Here is a 5,682-nt window from a genome sequence, read left to right as displayed (position 1 = left end):
TTCTTTAATCCATTATGGGGATGCCATGAAATAGGAACTTAAGGAAGAGAGAATGAAACAGGGTGATCAAACACAGGATAAGCTAGGTATCATTCACCACAAAGAAGAGATGACTGTGCAAACGTGTTAGCAAGGATACCGAAGTTGAAGTCCTGGTACCAAAAGAACGTGCAGGAAAGGAATTGAAAAACAACTTTTGTCACTCAAAGTGCTCTGTCTCTGTCTGTCTCTGTCTGTCTCTGTGCGTGTGTGTGTGTGTGTGTGTGTGTGTGTGTGTGTGTGTGTGTGTGTGTGTGTTGTGAGACCAGAGTCTCACCTAATAGCTCAGGCTGGACTAGAACACTTGGTGATCCCTCTTCCTCCTCCCCAGTGCTAGGGAGCTACTACACCACGAATATTTTTTATATAGGCCAGGCTGACTGAATTCTCAGTCCTCCTGCCTTGGCCTACTCAGCGTTAGGCTCACAGGTGTGGACCATCGTGGCTGGTTCCAAACTCAAATTCTAGTCATTGGCACAGTGGCTTAGTCATAACATGAGCTGGGGATGAGTGAAAGGAGATGAGCTGGACCTTGCACAACCTTGCCCCTTTGGACTCAAGGTGTACCCTGCATTACTTACTTTTCTTGTTGTTATTGTTGTAGAGTATCCACCAGAGAAGACTACTTGGACAAGGGTTTAGGACAATTAGCAGGGCTGGCGACTGGAATACCAATGTAGCCTGAACCTTTCTCAGGGTGTACTTTTAAGCACAAAAACCATATCCTCTATTGACATGGCAAGAACCATTAGCCAGAAGCAGAATTACAGAAGCCAAAAAGCAAAGTAACATTTAGAGACTTTCCCAGAACTGTGGACTTTGATGAATTGGGTCTTTGTTTTCATTTTTTGGCCGGTGGTGCTGTCTGTGTGCCAAGTTTTATGGCCTGAATGGTACTTCCACCATGGAAGTGCCAAGTTAAGTTGTGCTAAGGTATGGGGGACTACTGAGACGTGGGGGCTGTTATAGCTGTGACCAAATGCCTGGCAAGAAGCAACCTAAGGAAGGAATGGCTTACTTTGGATCACAGTTTGAGGGTACGCAGTCCATCGCAGTAAGGAAGGCTTGGCAGCAGGTATTCAAGGTAGCTGGTCAAATTCATCCACAGCCAGGAAACAGAAAAAGATAAATGCTGGTGTTCAGCACACTTTCTTTTTCTAATTCAGTCTGGACTCAGTGAATAGTGCTGCCTAATTCAGGGTATTTTTTCTCCTTGGTTAACCTCTGTGGAAAAGCCTTGATAGACAGGCCTAGAGGTTTATCTCCCAGGTAATTCTAAATCCTGCCAAACTGACAGTAATGATCAATCATCACAGACCCTGGCAATGCAGCTATGACTAAAGCCCTGCCCGAAACGCTTCTGGTGGCCCTGCTTCAGAGAAATGGGGACATCGTTCAGTGACAGAACATTTAATAGGTATGCCAAGGACCTGGACTCTGACACAATACCACAAAATGCACACCCGTACAAGTGAGCATGCATTTGTGCACACACACAAGATTCAGAAATTTTAGATACATCTGAGTGTAGTTGGCACACCTTTGTAATGCCAGCACTCAGGAAGCTAAGGCAGCTTTGGCTACATAGTAAGATGCTTCCTCCAAAACAAACAAAAAGAAATGGAGGAATGAAGGAGGAAGGGAGTGAGGGAAAGAATAAATAAATAAACAATAAAGACAATAAACCTAGTTAAGGAAGTGGGTTTGAATATGCAATACACACACACACACACAAGACACATATATTTTCCTACATGAAAATTGTCATAGTTTGGGGTTACTATTGCTATGATAAAACACCATCACCCAAACAACTTAGGGAGGAAACAGTTTATTTGGCTTACACTTCCACATTGTACATAGTCCATCATTGAAAGAAGTCAGGACAGGACCTTAAGCAGAACAGGAACCTGGATGCAGGAGCTTGTGCAGAGGCCGTGGAAAGGTGCTACTTACTAGCTTGCTCTCAGCTTTCTTATGGACTGCCCACATCAATCAATAATTAAGAAAATGCCCTACAGGTTTGTCTATGACCCTATCTTATAGAGGCATTTTCTTCTTTTTCTTTTCTTTTTTTTTCTTTTTGATTTTTTAGAGACAGGGTTTCTTTGTATAGCCTTGACTGTCCTGGAACTTGTTCTGTAAACCAGGCTGGTCTCGAACTCACAAAGATCTGCCTGCCTCTTCCTCCTGAGTGCTGGGATTAAAGACATGTGCCACCACCAGCTATGGAGGCATTTTCTTAATTGAGGTTCCTCCCTCTCTGATGACTGTAGCTTGTGTCAAGTTGACATAAAGCTATTTAACACAAGAACTGAACATAGAAAAAGTGGTAAGATTTCCCCCCCAGTGCTATGGAGCGAACACAGGACCTTTTGCATGCTAGGCTAGCACTCCACCACTGAGCCACAACACTGGTGCATACTGATGAGATTTCATGCATAAACCAGAGAAGATGAAAAGGAATTAATTCACTATCCAGATTCTAAGGAATTAAAGAAGGGTCAGGAAAATGCAGGTGTTCTTGAATTAAAACCATGAGCTAAGGGGACAGAGAGATGGCTCAGTGGTTAAGAGCACTGGCTGCCCTTCCAGAGGACCCAAGTTCGGTTCCCAGCATGCACATAGCAGTTTACAGTCATCTATAATTCCAGTTCCAGGGGATCCGACACCTTCTTGTAGTCTCTGTGGGCAGTACATACATGTGCTATACACACATACAGGCAAGCAAAACATCCATACACACAAAATTTAAAAAATATACATCTTTGCTGGGCGGTGGTGGCGCACGCCTTTAATCCCAGCACTCGGGAGGCAGAGCCAGGCGGATCTCTGTGAGTTTGAGGCCAGCCTGGGCTACCAACTGAGTTCCAGGAAAGGCACAAAGCTACACAGAGAAACCCTGTCTCAAAAAAACCAAATATATATATATACATCTTTAAAAAAAATCTTGAGTTATCCTGCTATGGCAGTAATGCTTTGTAAAGCCAGCACTTGGGAGGCAGAGGCAGGAGGATTGCTGCGACTGTGAGGTCAGCTTGACCTACAAGGTAGTTCCAGATGGCATGTTCCAGGCTAGCGGAGGCTTTATAGTAAGACCCTGCTTTGAAAGAGAGGAGGAGGAGGAGGAGGAGGAGGAGGAGGAGGAGGAGGAGGAGGAGGAAATGAGCCATTTTGGTGACTCACACAATTGTAATCAAAGTTCAGGAGGCTGAGGGAAGAAGATGGAGAGTTCAAGGCTAACCTAGGTAATATTCCTGTTTCAAAACACAGAAACAAAAAGAACCAGGAACTAGAATCCTAAGTTCACTCTTCTTTGAAATTATTTCTTAACCAGGCAGGTAGATTGTAGCAGTAAGCTACTTAGAGGCCAAGCAGACCCCTACAATGAAGCATCAGATTGCCGGTGGGGATTAGAATGAGGTGTGTTTGGTAGAACAGCAGGACAGAGGATCACTTGAGCCCAGGAGTCTAAGACCAACCTGGGCAACACAGAGAGACCCCTCTCAAAAAGAAAAACACTATCACAGTGAGTGACATATCATTGAACAAGGTGTGGGTAGAAGGTAAACCTGAATTTTTAATGTCTTTCTCTAAGTGGATAATATTGAAAAATCATGAATTCAGTTTTGGATATAATAAGTGTGAGGTATGTGGTAAACTAGATAACACCCTCCAAAGATATCCATGTCCTAACCCCCAGAGCCTGGGAATGTCATTTACTTGGTAAACTAAGGCAGGAGGATTGAAAGTTCAAGGACAGTCTGGGCTCCAGAGTGAGTTCAGAGTTATAGCTTCTTGGGCTATAACATATTGAGCTCCTGCCTCAAAATAAATAAACAAATATTTAAAATGTATATAAATTCAGGGATGTAGTTCATTAATAGAGCATTTAACTAGATGTGTGGAGCCCTCAGAATTCAATCTCCAACACCAGGAGAGATGTAAAAGAAGAGAGAAGAAGGGGGAGGGGAGAAGGGGAGGGGAAGGGAGGGAGAGGAGAGGAGGGAAAGGGAGGGAGGGGAGGAGAAGAAAAGGAAGAAAGAGGAGAGGAGAGGAGGCTGGGAAGGAACCCACCCAAGAGATGTCAGGTAGACAGTTGGAAATAAGAATCTGGGGGTGAGAGAAGAGGGCTGTATTTGATGCATAAAATTGAGCATCATATACATAGAGGTGGTATATGAAGCTGCGAATGAGGCATAAATTCATATTAATACTTTGCCATACATCTTCAGTAAGGCATTTAATTTCTCTGACCCATTACTGGGTGCTTATTCTTTTCTGGCACCATCTTAAGCAACTTGTGTTCGTTCTCTGTGTGTGTGTGTGTGTGTGTGTGTGTGTGTGTGTGTGTGTGTGTGTGTGTGTAGCCTGGCTGTCCTGGAACTTGCTCTGTAGACCAGGCTCTGCCACCACTGCCTGGCTTGTATTCATTCTCTTTCAACTTTTTTTTTTTTTTTTCGAGACAGGGTTTCTCTGTGTAGCTTTGCGCCTTTCATGGAACTCACTCTGTAGCCCAGGCTGGCCTCGAACTCACAGAGATCCGCCTGGCTCTGCCTCCCGAGTGCTGGGATTAAAGGCGTGCGCCACCACCGCCCGACTGTATTCATTCTCTTAATCTTAATAATTTGAGTTAAAATACTTTATCCTTATGAAGCAGGAGGAGGAGAAGGAAGGAAGGAAGGAAGGAAGGAAGGAAGGAAGGAAGGAAGGAAGGAAGGAAGGAAGGAAGAGGGAGAGGAGGAGGAGGAGGAGGAGGAGGAGAGAGAGAGAGAGAGAGAGAGAGAGAGAGAGAGAGAGAGAGAGAGAGAGAGAGAGAGAGAGAGAGAGCGAGCGAGCCAACGTTTAATTTGACCAAGACCCTGTAGTACAGAGACTAGAACAATGTCTCTGCATATGCCTCAGCCCTTGTGAGCCTGCAGCACTGGACATCCCACTGAATCGCAATGTCAGTTTTAACAAGCTACCCAGATTATTTGCAAATAAATGTGAGAAGTAACCAGGCATGGTCATGCATGCCTTTAGTCTTTAGTCCCAGAGGCAGAGGCACAAAGATTACCGTGAGTTCCAGGCCAGCCAGAGCTACATTGTGAATGAACTAACCACCACACAAAAATGTGGTAAGTGCTAGACTTTGGCCTCTTCTGCTTGGGGCAGGTGCTGCATGGAGAGCCTAGGTCAGCGCTGCTAGAATCAGAATGGTTTTCGGCACTGTATCTCTGCTCAGACCATTCTGTACCCCCGGACTTAACTTCCGGTCCCGAAAGGCCTTCGGTATTCTTACTCTCAACAACTTTCATCCATGTAGTAATGGATAACAACCGTCTCCACTACCACTTTGAACATCTCTGGGGGTTTCTCACGTAGGTATCCCAAACTAACCAAAAATCAAGACCCAAAGCAGACAGTCAGGCACTATTTGAGTGGAAGCACGTTCTAGCAACAACCAAAATAAAAGATTAACTGTCGGCACAAAGGTCCGCGCAGGCGCAGCTGAGTCCTCCCTGCAGAAGACCACGCAGACTGGGCGGGAGGTTCAAATGCTAGCGCGCTCTCTAGCCGGCGCCCTGAGCGGTCGGCACATGCGCAGAGCTCGCAGGCGCCGCCTCTAAAGGCCTTACCCGCATGCGCAGCGTCCCGGAA

The sequence above is a fragment of the Peromyscus eremicus genome, chromosome 1, assembly GCF_949786415.1.
Source record: "Peromyscus eremicus chromosome 1, PerEre_H2_v1, whole genome shotgun sequence".
In the NCBI taxonomy this organism is placed as follows: domain Eukaryota; kingdom Metazoa; phylum Chordata; class Mammalia; order Rodentia; family Cricetidae; genus Peromyscus; species Peromyscus eremicus.
The sequence above is the reverse complement of the archived record's forward strand: the minus strand, read 5'-3'. Positions refer to the sequence as shown.